Raw genomic sequence first — 14,119 nt, forward strand, 5'->3', positions numbered from 1 at the left:
AGCACTGAAGCTACATGTAGCACTTTTTTCACTTATAAGCTTTTGTCTTTTTATTTAATGTACTAAATGATAGATCAATTACGAAAGTAGATTGCTCCTTTACAGAGACATAGTAATATTACAGTCAAATGTATGCTTTCAAAAGTTGTAGATTAATTGTTTAATCGTTATAAATATACTATTTGAAGCAATTTTTTGTTTTTTATTCATTAATTAATTAATAAACACAATGTAGGTTGAGTTATAATCACACACAGGCTTAACTGTCTCGCACACAGATTTAAATATCTAACACACAGACTTAACTATCTCGCACACAGGCTTAATATCTTTGATATCTGTTTCCTAAACAGCTTTCATTTAGGTACAACATAAGATGATTAAATTTTAATAATATGACTAAACTAAACTGCACTCAAACTTTCATGTAACATAGCACTCCATTAACAACGGTAACTAGAGAATGCTTGGAAATAAAATCGATAGGTGGCGCATTGTTAAATAGTAATCAATGATGATAGCGCTACGATGCGCCTCCTGTCGGTATTATTTCTAAAGCATTCTGTAATTTCAGCACATTATCATGATCATAAAGTTAATATTCCTTTAACTTTATGATCATGATAGACTACATTCATTCTTAACGACAATAAAAATAATAAACAAGTAGGTACACTAGCTATTACTTTTATTATTATGAATGCATAAGATTTTACAATAGAGTTGATTATTATAAAATAATTTGTAATTTGTTAGGAGAATCTCATAGGTACCTACTTCCGTAATATATAGCCAACAAATAACTAAGGTAGATAAGCTAATTGAATCAAGCATATAACCGAAAATAAAGGCGAGGCCGAAGGCCGAGCGATAGTTACAAGCCCGAGAGTCGCCATAGGTTAATTTTTAATGCGTCAAAAAAGGACTAGAGCCCAGTGACAGACAGAAAGGCGAGGCCGAAGGCCGAGCCATAGTTCAAATCCCGACAGTCGCCATAGATTTACTTGTGTTGCGTCAAAAAAGCAAAAGAGCCTTGCGACAAACGATAAACGCCCCGTGTAATTTTTGCGAGGCCGAAGGCCGAGCTCCGAATGCGAGGCCGCAGGCCGAGCGCCGCGTAGGGCGAAGCCCGGAGCGGCCAGCATCGCAGATCTAGCTTTTGTAGCCCGCGTAGCGGGCGACCAAAGCTAGTCTATCTATATTATATAAAGCTCGATTACCACTGACTGACTCACTGACTGATCAGGGGTATTTTTGGGGTATTTAAAGGGGAGATGGGTAAAATTTTTAGTGTTTGTTTTAAACTAGATTTTTCGACTGCCAGCTTTACTAGATTTTTTGAACCAAAAAACAAAATGGCGGCACTTTTTGAAACTCCAACTTTTTTGTTTTTCATCCTGAATTTTTTCCTTTTTGGTGGTTTGTTAGGGTTGCCAAGGTGTGTTCAAAAATGTGAGAAAAAAACGAAAAAACAAAATGGCCGCGCCGCCATCTTGGATTGAAAATGCGATTTCGGGGTGTTTTTAGGGAGGTGTCACTCCGAGATGCGCAATTGTTTTAGAAAATTTCTTTTGGGTATTTGTGACTTATATAGTCTGCTTCAAGGCCACATTTACAGATTATCAAAAAACAAGATGGCGGCTGAGCCGTCGGCCATTTTGTTGCGATCAAAAAATTTCTAAACTTTGACAGCAATTTTCCGGTAGATGGCGACACCGGAGTAGGGTACAATGTTCCGGGCGATGGTTGGTCTGTTATTCGAGTGTTGCCATGAATAGGAAAAAACTACCATTTTGGAAGAAAATTTTCCACCACGGCCCCGGATAGTAGAAAATGGAAATTTCCAAAAATTCCAAAAACTTGGTATGCAGTTTGGTGACGTTTGGGGACCTGAATGACATTTCACCATTTTTATGAAAAAAGTCTGGCAACACTGAAAGTTACGGGGAAAACAAATTTTCGCGACATGGGTGTCTTTAAAGTTAGTGACAGACAGAAATAATTATGGCAGAAAAAAAATAAAAATGACGTTTGGTCGGATATACGACCCAGATTATGGGAAAAATCCGAAATGTCAGAAAATCAAGATGGCGGCTGAGCGGGCGGCCATTTTGTAAAAAGTTGAAAATTTCGAAATTTTGGAATTCATTTTTCGAGTAGTTGGCAACATTTCGGAAAGTCGAGTTGTATGAGGCGGTTGTGTGTCTTGTCGAGAGGTTTCGCTTAGGTGAAGAAATTTCTCCAGTGTTGCCATACCTTAGGAGATTTGGTCCAAAAATGTCGAAAGTAGAAATAACGACTTCCGGTCAAAAATTTGGACGACGCCTCCTGCAAAGGGGTCGTGCAAATGACATTTGACCATTTTCATCTCGATCACCTGGCAACACTGGGAGCTACGGGGAAAAGTATTTTTTTCGACATGGGTGTCTTTAAAGTTAAGGACGGACAGAAAGAGATATGGCAGAAAAAATCTAAAAATGGGGTTTGGTCAGTTATACGACCCAGATTATGGGAAAAATCCGAAATCATAGAAAATCAAGATGGCGGCTGAGCGGGCGGCCATTTTGTAAAAAGTTTCAGTTTTCTGATTTTTCCAATGCGTTTTTCGGGCAGTTGGCAACATTTGGGAAAGTCGGGTTGTATGGGGCGATTACGTAGTTTGTCAAGGAGTATCGTTTGGGAAAACAAAAATTTCCAGTGTTGCCATACTTTGAGAGTTTTGGTCCAAAAATTTAAAAAATGGAAATAGCGACTTTCAGTCAGAAATTTGGATGACGCCTCCTGCAAATAAGTCAAACTAATGACATTTGACCATTTTCATCTCGATCACCTGGCAACACTGGGAATTACGGGAACACAAAATTTTGTGACATGGGTGTTTTTAAGGCGTTGCTCCTCGGGACTGGGTGAGGATAGAAAAAAAGTAAAAATGGGGTTCGGCGCGGAAAATGGTCCAGATTAAGGCAAAAATGCAAAATTTTGGAAATCCAAGATGGCCGCCAAGCGTTCACCCGTTTTCCTAAAGGGACTAAATTCTCCATACAAATTGTATGCAGGGGGGCTCAGCTAACGTAGAAAAAGGCGAGGCCGTAGGCCGAGCGATAGTGTAAAGCCCAAGAGTCGCCATAGATTTATTTTTAATGCGTCAAAAAAGGACTAGAGCCCAGTGACAGACAGAAAGGCGAGGCCGAAGGCCGAGCGATGGTTCAAATCCCGACAGTCGCCATAGATTTACTTGTGTTGCGTCAATAAAGCAAAAGAGCCTTGCGACAAACGAGAAGCCCCCCTGTAATTTTTGCGAGGCCGAAGGCCGAGCTCCGAATGCGAGGCCGCAGGCCGAGCGCCGCGTAGGGCGAAGCCCGGAGCGGCCAGCATCGCAGATCTAGCTTTTGTAGCCCGCGTAGCGGGCGACCAAAGCTAGTCTATCTATATTATATAAAGCTCGTCTATAATATATAAAGCTCGATTACCACTGACTCACTCACTGACTGACTGATCAGGGGTATTTTTGGGGTATTTAGAGGGGAGGGGGGTAAAATTGTTGGTGTTTGTTTTTTACTAGATTTTTTGACACCCAGGTTTTTTATATTTTTTGAATCAAAAAACAAAATGGCGGCATTTTTTGAGACACTAACTTTTTTGTCTCTGGTCCTGAATTTTTTCTTTTTTGGTGGTTTGTTGGGGTTGCCAAGGTGTGCTAAAAAATGTGAGAAAAAAACGGAAAAACAAAATGGCCGCGCCGCCATCTTGGATTGAAAATGCGATTTCGGGGTGTTTTTAGGGAGGTGTCATTCCGAGATGCGCAATTGTTTTTGAAAATTTCTTTTGAGTTTTTGTGACATGTATAGTCTTCTTAAGAGCCCCATTCACAGATTATCGAAAAACAAGATGGCGGCTGAGCCGTCGGCCATTTTGTTGCGATCAAAAAATTCCCAAACTTTGGTAGCAATTTTCCGGCAGATGGCGACACCGGAGTGGGGTACAATGTTCCGGGCGATTGTTGGTCTGTTATTCGAGTGTTGCCATGAACCGGAAAAAACTACCATTTTGGAAGAAAATTTTCCACCACGGCCCCGGATAGTAGAAAATGGAAATTTCCAAAAATTCCATAAACTTGGAATGCAGTCTGGTGACATTTGGGGACCCGAATGACATTTCACCATTTTTATGAAAAAAGTCTGGCAACACTGAAAGTTATGGGGAAAAGATTTTTTTGCGACATGGGTGTCTTTAAAGTTAGTGACAGACAGAAAGAATTGTGGCAGAAAAAAAATAAAAATGACGTTTGGTTGGATATACGACCCAGATTATGGGAAAAATCCGAAATGTCCGAAAATCAAGATGGCGGCGGCGTGGGCGGCCATTTTGTAAAAAGTTGAAAATTTCGAAAATTTGGAATTCATTTTTCGAGTAGTTGGCAACCTTTGGGAAAGTCGAGTTGTATGAGGCGGTTGTGTGTTCTGTCGAGAGGTTTCGCTTGGGTGAAGAATTTTTTCCAGTGTTGCCACACTTTGGGAGATTTGGTCCAAAAATGTCGAAAGTAGAAATAACGACTTCCGGTCAAAAATTTGGACGACGCCTCCTGCAAAGGGGTCGTGCAATTTTCGTCTCGATCACCTGGCAACACTGGGAGCTACGGGGAAAAGTATTTTTTTCGACATGGGTGTCTTTAAAGTTAAGGACGGACAGAACGAGTTATGGCAGGGAAAATCTGAAAATGGGGTTTGGTCGGTTATACGACCCAGATTATGGGAAAAATCCGAAATCTCGGAAAATCAAGATGGCGGCCGAGTGAGCGGCCATTTTGTAAAAAGTTTCAGATTTCTGATTTTTCAAATGCATTTTTCGGGCAGTTGGCAACATTTGGGAAAGTCGAGTTGTATGGGGCGATTACGTAGTTTGTCAAGGAGTATCGTTTGGGAAAACTACAATTTCCAGTGTTGCCATACTTTGAGAGTTTTGGTCCAAAAATGTAAAAAATGGAAATAACGACTTCCGGTCAGAAATTTGGATGACGCCTCCTGCAAATAGGTCAAACTAATGACATTTGACCATTTTCAACTCGATCACCTGGCAACACTGAGAGTTACAGGAACTCAAAGTTTTGGGACAACGGAGGAATAAGGAATTGTAGAAACAAATGAATTCGGGATTGGGTGAAGTTAGAAAAAAAGTAAAAATGGGGTTCGGCGCGGAAAATGGTCCAGATTAAGGCAAAAATGCAACATTTTGGAAATCCAAGATGGCCGCCAAGCGTTCACCCGTTTTCCTAAAGGGACTAAATTCTCCATACAAATTGTATGCAGGGGGGCTTAGCTAACGTAGAAAAAGGCGAGGCCGAAGGCCGAGCGATAGCTTAAAGCCTGTGAGTCGCCATAGATTTATTTTTAATGCGTCAAAAAAGGACTAGAGCCCAGTGACAGACAGAAAGGCGAGGCCGAAGGCCGAGCGATGGTTCAAATCCCGAGAGTTACCACAGTTAAACTTGTGTTGCGTCAAAAAAGCAAAAGAGCCTTGCGGCAAACGATAAACGCCCCGTGTAATTTTTGCGAGGCCGAAGGCCGAGCTCCAAATGCGAGGCCGCAGGCCGAGCGCCGCGTAGGGCGAAGCCCGGAGCGGCCAGCATCGCAGATCTAGCTTTTGTAGCCCGCGTAGCGGGCGACCAAAGCTAGTTTTTTGATATAAAATCTACATCATCATTATGTTTAAATATTTGAATATTTTTTTTGATATAAAATCTACATCATCATTATGTTTAAATATTTGAATACTTTCAAAATTATGAGATCTTTCAAAAACAAAATTAAAACACTATACCTGCCGCAGATTTCTTTGTAAACAATGTTTTTTTGTTTTTCCTTCAGGTGCTAAAATCACCAGGCTATTGTGTGCGCATACTCTGGAGTATTCCACATACAACTGGTCGTCGGAGAAGCATAGATTTCCATTAAGTCTACTCCCGCTACCATATGGAACTCCGCTAAAACTCGTCAACACTTGCTTTTGTATCGAAAATTAGTATGAGCAGCTGCGCACGCGGTTGCCCGTTGCAGGCTCTATGCAACCACACTATTTTAAACCGTGGTCCCTAAGCATGAGATGGGAAACTGCACTCTCTTGAATTTGATGGTGTTAGGGGAATCCTAGGAATGAATACAGACTTTCCAATGGAATCTCCTCATCAATATTGCGAAATTGCGAGTTGCAATGCAATGTTACGTTTTCACTTGTTATTTTATTGTAATCTGACCTTGATTTTTCAAACACGTGTCAAAATAAAAAATAATAATTTAAATCAAAAGTACTAAGGAATATTTCATTGATATCAACTTAGAAACAAGCACAGATCACAGAAACTAAAGGGAAATGTGACAAGGGACAAATTGGAACATATTGCTTGTGAAAGCAATGATGACAGTAGCAACGTCATTATGTAAACAGTTTATATTGCTTGCATAGTACTAAAGATTATTCGAACGTTGAATACTGATACCGCAATGGATAATGAGCACATAATTTGATTTCTTTGTGTGTGTGAATTTCTAATACGACACTGAGTTTCGAACTCAGCGCATTACTTAGCATCTCTCTATATTTCTATGGAACCAAGTTATCTCCAAAATAACATTCCACACCTTTTTAACCTAGTCAGTCAGGTAATAATTTTAATAAAATACGAAGCACGTCATCTATCAATAGGATATATTGTTATGTATATTTTAGAAGTTAATAAATTATGCATAAAATATAAACACTTTAGAAGTTTAGTTAAATCGTAGAATTTCTGAAAAACAAGTACTAAAATCGTACTGAAAAAAAAAAGTATTAATATGTTATCTAATTTATTTATTAAACGTCGAATTTTATCAGAGATTTTGGACTAAAGTTTTTGAAAATATTTTATAGCCTACATAGAAAAAAATTAGGATTCTAAATCGTGAAAGAAATTTTTTTCGGAGCCTATTGCCTCCAAACAAACAAACAAACAAACAATTAAATCTTTCCTCTTTTATTAGTATAGATTTAACAACAAAACAAAACGCTTCTTTTTCTTCTTCACGAAACAAAACTCAAAGCGGATAAATAAATAAACAAATCTTTGGCCAATTTCACAGCGCCATCTAGTCCAAAAGTAGGCAACCAATATGCTTGTGTTAAGGGTGCTATCATAATGGATATACTTTTTTATAATTTATTTATTAAATTAAATACATGGTACCTACATATTATAGCCTGACCAGGAACATAAAAACCCTGGCATAGAGGCGCGTCAATTGCATTTGATAGTGCAACACTGAGTACAGTCGTACCTGTGTTAAATTCATAGGCTAAGTTTATGTATCAGGATTCAGGATTACGGGCTAATTTGATATTTTCATAAATTAACGAAAAAATATTATTATAGGTAACCTGGTTTAAATAAATTAAATGAAACCATTAATCGAGCTAGTAGGATTTATTTTATTATTCATCAATAATCAAATTCAGAACTTGAATATTCAACTGCAATGTTTGCTCATGAACGCTTCAAACTCGGTACTTCTTTCCCAATTCCATAAAATTCAACAATTAGAAAGTGACATAAAATTTTAAAATAGGTAGTTGAAACAAACCACAGCTAATTTTCATAGTCGACTGTACTATGCGATAAACATGTCAGTAAATTTGACAACCTTTGTCGGAAACATTATTCAATGAAAATATTGTCCGAACCCTTAGTATTTCTCTTCAACAAATACTTTAACACATTGTGAACCACTTTTCTTTCACGACTATAAAAAGATTTTAGCAATTTAATTCACAAAAACAATTGCGCACATTTAAAATAAAGTTTGTTTACACTTTGACAGCAATAGACTGACATGCAAGGTGACATGTCAATGAAGTTTTCAGTTACTGTTGCCATTAAAAGAAATTAGTACCATTACTTTTCCGCAACATGGCGAGGGTTTTTATGTTCCTGGTCGGGCTATATACATAGTTACACCCAGATCCGTCAAAGAAATTAAAATTCATCATTTCAATTTCTGCTCGGCCGGCCGACTCGAAATAGCCTCTCGGCATAGTATCAAATGTATTTGGTCGCCGTACAAATCACCGCTTTACGACACGAACGCACGTAAACGTCACGGCGGGAAAAATGACACAGGTCCTGCCTTGACGGGCGCTCGCGCCATACTAATCGATGTCGGCTTGCGCATTGTAATTTATACTGATATTCACATCAATATTTTGACAAAGTGGTTACTAATATTTAAACAATAACTTTAGAAATTAATTCTACAATGAATATTCTTTATTATGGGATACTTTTATTGCAGTTATTGCTGTGTTTTTAAACCAAAAACCACGATCAAAATGTGACGTTAATCTTCAAATTTGCCAAATTATTTTTAGATTTTACTCAATAATGGTAATGAAATTCAAGAATCTATTTCATTAATGGACTACAAGAATATATGTCCGATGATTACTATATATTTTTAAGCTTATTATATGAGCATAAATAATAGATACAGGACTTTGAAAATGAGTCTGCGGCAATTTTTTCGTAAAATGGTTGTGGGAGATGGGGCACTGTGAATTAAGCAAAAGAGTTTTAGTAAATCCGTTTCATTAATGGTCAACAACAAGGATTGACCTATCTTTCGCAGTTATTAAATAATCTCTGGGTGTTGCTTAAGATAGTAATTCATGCTTCCAAAATCTTAGAAATTCGCACGAAAATGTAAAATGGCTCTTAATTGAAGTGAGAAACTAGTAAATCATGAAACATACTAACTTTTATTTCTTGGAAAAAGGGCTTTTTCGAATCAGGGTAGTGGTCAAAGTTTACCGTATAAATTTTGGTAAAACTGTCTCTTACATCGGCTGCCAGAAAATTAGTTTAGTTCCAAGAAGTATCTATCTACCGTCTACTCTAAAATGAATTTACAGAAGTATTCTACGAAGCTGAATTATTTAAAATTGAATTAAGAGCTAGAGCAAATTAGGTTTGATATAACACCAACTAATCGTATACAGAACTTCATACGAGTATGAATATAAAGTTTTTTTGAGCAACAAAGGTTTCCCGGAATTTAGGGTAAGATGGTCTCAAGTAAGGGTGTGTTTAGACAATACATACATATTTTGTTCATGACAAATTCGTCTGATATTCGTCTGACATTCACGGAAAGAATGGGGTTTGTTCTACTATACTCTGCCCGAACTGCACCATTTAACATAGGGGAGACTGGGGCTGGTTTTAACAGGGGTAAATACTAACAGCGTAATTACATAGAACCTATTCGACTTACCACGCTAATTCCAACGCACTTTGTGCCTACGAATAAGCGCGAACGTGTCTCGACCTGTCAGTTGCCGGCCAAGCGTCAAGGGAGCAGGTTGCGTCAGACGCCTCCAATTTCACAGGAAAATGAACTTTTTTACGTGTTTAATTTTTTGCATTACTCTTAAAATTGGCTTTGGTATTGCATAAATCCGAATTTATTGTATTTTTCATTAATTTCAAAGTTTTAATCGAAAATATAACCGGTAAAAGACAAACAATAATTTTGTGCAAAATGAGGTCGTGGGGTTGGTTTTAACAAAATGCACGGGGTAGGTTCTAACGCGTTAATATTTGCCCCGAACATTGAGTAAGACTGACTTTTATAACCAAAGTTGTATGTTGATTTATTAGAGGAGTATTTTTTTTGTTATTTTATTTGATAAAGATAGATTTAGTAAGTTTTAACTTTATTACACAATGTTTAAACGGCAAGGAGCCGAATTTCAATGATCATTTGATGATCAAAAATTATTTTTTGTTCTTTGATTTGAGTAATGCTGATTGAGTGTGTCAGTTTATTTAACTAATAAAATTTAAGTTTTCTGTTTATTTTATGAACGGTAAGGAACCGCATTTAATTTTATTAGTGTTTCTAATAAACATTGATTATTATTTTGTTGTTTATCTTAGCCAAAATCCCATTCCCAACTATAAATTATTTCTTACCCCCACTGTTAAAATTTTCCCCAGCGATGTTAAAACCAACCCCAAACCGGGGGTAAGATCTAACAAGTGACTTGTTTGGCAAAACTCGACTTTTCTCAGATATGGTAATTATTATTACATTTTGTTGTACTTTACGTAAAGCTCATTAAATTTGACATCACGTACCAAAAAACCATATTTCTTGCTAAAGCAGTTTAGAAAATATTACCATTTGTTAGGACCAGCCCCAGTCTCCCCTAATATACATTATGAAACTGTTGGATACTTTTGCGTTCTGATGATAAGACTGTACATATATCGTGCTAAAGTTAACTTATATCTTTTAAAGTAAATTTGACCAGTGTGGATATTGCCTTTCCGTCCGCGTCGCTTCAAAAGCCATACTTCGCACGTAAGAACGTTAGCTATTCATAACAAAGCTTTATTTTGGTATATGTGACTTAGTTGTCGCATTTCGCTGAAAACGCTTTAAATGTTTAATATGGACATATTATTATTATGATTCTTGTCATGTTCTATAGAAACGCATGAAAATAAGGCACAATAATTTTACTATAACCTTAAAGCTTTATAGGGTTGATAGGGTCTATCAAGCACAGTAGGATGAAAGAAAACCAAGCTCTTTAAATTTCAATCATCACCTGGTGAAAATGAGAACTAACACAGTCTCGTAGCCTTCCGCACCGTGGGCTACGGCATATTATGCTGAGTGGAGTCCCATTACGATGGGCATCGCTGTTGCGATAGGGTAGCACTGCTCATTTCATTTTTTATTTCCTTGTAATATTTATGTACTACTTCTGTCTTTCATTCCGTATACCTTCTTTGTCCTTAACTAAGTGATGTTCATCGTAATAAATGTTTCTTTCTTTCTTTCTTTCAGTCGCAACTGAGTCTCTGATTCTGAGCTTGGAATTCCAAATAATAAAAAAATATCTATTTACAAGATGTTCTGCAATTTTGTTACTTTTTACGTACTTTATTAAGCATAAAAATATATGTGATGCAAACGTTAGGAGTGCTCGCTCAGCACCAATACCATTATATGTACTTACCTATATTTATACGTAAAAAAGTATGACTCCCCGGATAAAATTACCTTCCTCGGGCTATTGTCGACAAACGTCGGCTAAACGCGATGTTAGGGTAAAACCACACTTACACACTGCATTCGATTCTAATCCAAGAATAATTGATCGGAAGTAACAGTTATTTGTGCAGGGGTTCCCTAACTTATTTGAGACGCGCTCCCTTTCGACCATACAAAAAATTCCGCGCCCCCCTCCTCCAGTCAAGATTATTTATTGGTCGTGTCGAGCAGTCTGGAATACATGCTCTCAGCGGTCGCAGGTTTTTTATACTTAAGTACACAGATGGCCCGCGCCCCCCTTTAAAGGTCTTTGTGCCTCCTCTGGGGGGCGGGCTCCCACTTTGGGAACCAATGCAATTTTCATGGTACAGATGCTGTCCCCGAAAACTCTAGTTGGCCCCGAGTTTATCTCGGAGGTCAATAGAAAGGATACCGGATGTCACATGCTTATAAAAAGTAACAGACGGCTATGTCTAGACTACGAGTATATGCCTAAAAACAAAGTCAGGATCAAAAAACACTGAGAACATTGACCTGCCCTGAGCAAAGGCTGAAACTGCCGTTGTGAATAATAGATTGAGAGTTATCCATTACCAGTTCACGTAGAAACCTAAGAAGCTCTAAAATATACGAACTTTTTATCCGGCCACTGTGCACTGTCAGGGCCGTCCTATATTTCTCAACAAGTGGTCTCAACCTGAGAACCCTTTAATTCTCTTTTTATCACGACAAATTAACACTTTAATGTATAATTTATAATTAAACTAATTATTTAAAGAAATTTTCATGTTTCGAGAGCACGTTTCTGCCTCTAAGTGGCCGTTAAATAACGCTACGTGAGACGCCTTAAGTGGCTCTTAAAAGTCTGATTACGTAGAAATGGTGGAGTTGAAATAAAATAACTGGTATAACTTGTAGGTAAAACAGATTTTTTGCATGGCAACATTGATTTAATGAAAGGAAAAATGTTGCTTATAAAGGAAGGAAAACTATTTATACGAAAATCTTTATTTAGGGTTCCGTACGGAAAGGGAGCAAATGGGGACATAATAATATTACTATTACCCGTTCGTTCCTTAATTCGTTCTCATTAGGACTGTAGGTAAAAGGTAGGTATGTACTTAAAACAAAGTGCGGTGAACTAGAGCTGCTATAACAACAAATTAAAAAACATTCAAAATTAATGTTCGTATACATCTCGTTTTTATCTGATGTCTTCGATGCCCGTGTTTTTTTTCCTAAAGCCTGGTCCGTGAGCACGTAGAATTTTGTCCAATGACCCCAAGCTACCCATACTTATCGCTCGCGCGTAATTATGTTGCTGTCGCGCTCGCACACTCACTGCGGGCGCCCGTCGCACAGTCGCGACAGCAATATAATTACGCGCGAGCGATAAGGATGGGTAGCTTGGGGTCATTGAACAAAATTCTACGTGCTCACGGACCAGGCTTTAGCAAGTAGTAATCTTGATAAGACACATACTAACCCCCTTACTAATAAAAGGTTACACAGTTGTTGAACACTGTTTTAGATGACATTTCCATACTAAACGTCACTTTAAAACAGTTTTCAACGACAACAGCGTATTACACTTGAAAATTTCGACGGGTTCATCCAGTGTCTAAGTAGCTCAGTTGGAAGAGCAGTCGCCCGGCAAGCGGAAGGTCGTGGGTTCAATTACCGCCTTAGGCAGTTCGATTTTTTTCAAGTTATTTATAATTTTCAAAGTGTTCAATGAGTTTTATTAGTAAGGGGGTTAGTATGTTCACGCCCTTATTCCTGATATCTGTTCGGTAACTGCGTTGGGAGATTTTTATCGGAATTATTGTAGTATTAGCAGGAAAATTGAGGAAAAGTCTGCATTCTCGTTCGGTAGGGCGAAGGGGATTATCACAGTGTTAATATTGACTTTTCACGAGAAATATCGTATGCGCGTAAAATTGAAGCGCATTTCTTGGAAACTACATATTAAGAGTTTAAATAAATGATTTACCTTTAATTCATTACTAATGCTCGTGCTCATCATCATGAATTTGTCTACCTACTCGTAGTTAGTGTACCTATATCTTTTCTTTGAAAAAGAGGCTGACAAAGGCGAGTGAGTTTTTCTCAGCACCAGCCTATATGTTGCCCCGAAGTGGTGGTAGAGCAAGCTCTACTTATTTGGGACGTATATAAGTGCCCTTTGGGACCTGTAAAAGGCTTATGTTATTGGCTGTAAGAACAAAAATACCTGTTTGTATTATTATTATAAAGAGCTGTGGTTTTCTGAATAAAGAAAAATAAAAATAAATAAAATAAATTGTACTGAATAAACTATTTGAATTTGATTTTCATGAAGGTCATCTGCTTTGCACTGGAGGGCAGTCAAACCTTAACTTCGAACTCCTCCTATGTTCTTCTGATTAATTTCATTGCGGATCCAATGACAGTTTAACTTTTCCTCCTCCCACTAGTTGGACCGACGATCTGGTGAAGGTCGCGGGAGGTGCCTGGATGCGAGCGACGCAAGACCGGTGTTTGTGGAAATCCTTGAGGGAAGCCTTTGTCCAGCAGTGGACATCTTTCGGCTGAAACGAACGAACGAAAAATTGTATCCCATCAAGCCCTGTTTCATTATCCATTTGTTAAATGGACAAGCTAAACAAAAGCCTGTTAACGTCTAATCCGACTCGATGACCGTATTTGTTGCAAGGTCTAATCCTGTAAGCTCTCAAAGCTTACCAATCGTACCGGGATCCTAAGAGCTTCACTCACCCAGCAGCCTTTTTACAGATAACACATTAGAGCAATTTGCGCCGCCATTGGCGCGCACCAGAGAACCCAGCTAAATAGTATAATTGCGGACAGAGAAATGAAGGCTTGAATAAGAACAACATAAAATATTTTGACATCCTCATTATTCTTTTTATACGTTTTTCGGTATAATAACGTGAATACAGGCAAATCCTGCCTTGTTTTGATTCACTATTAGCAATTTCGACTTAAGAGCGTTTACGCCGTTTGGCGCAAAAACAGTACTTTTTCAA

This window comes from Ostrinia nubilalis, chromosome 13 (genome assembly GCF_963855985.1).
Source record: "Ostrinia nubilalis chromosome 13, ilOstNubi1.1, whole genome shotgun sequence".
In the NCBI taxonomy this organism is placed as follows: Eukaryota; Metazoa; Arthropoda; class Insecta; order Lepidoptera; family Crambidae; genus Ostrinia; species Ostrinia nubilalis.